Source organism: Apaloderma vittatum, unplaced genomic scaffold (assembly GCF_000703405.1).
Source record: "Apaloderma vittatum isolate BGI_N311 unplaced genomic scaffold, ASM70340v1 scaffold33602, whole genome shotgun sequence".
Taxonomy (NCBI): domain Eukaryota; kingdom Metazoa; phylum Chordata; class Aves; order Trogoniformes; family Trogonidae; genus Apaloderma; species Apaloderma vittatum.
Window position 1 is genome coordinate 700 of NW_009702493.1, and position 296 is coordinate 995.

The following is a 296-nucleotide window of genomic DNA, read 5'->3' on the forward strand; positions in this document are numbered from 1 at the left end:
GCTCTGGCCAGCTGGGAAGAGAAAGGAGCTTTAACCCAGCCTGCTCGGGAGCAAGATCTCCCAGAGCTGAGGGACGGGCGTGGAGCGGCGCAGAGAGCCATGGAGAGGGCTTTTATTGGAGTTTAAAGCACGGTGGTGTTTCATTGGCCTTCTCTCCCCAGTGGTTTCTCGACAGCAAGAGACAACAGAGCAGATTTACTTTTGAATCCCATCGAGACAATCAACCTACAAGACGTTTTGCCTCCGGATCGTCACTTCCAACTCCGCGCCTTGTCCTGCACGAGTGTCACAAAACC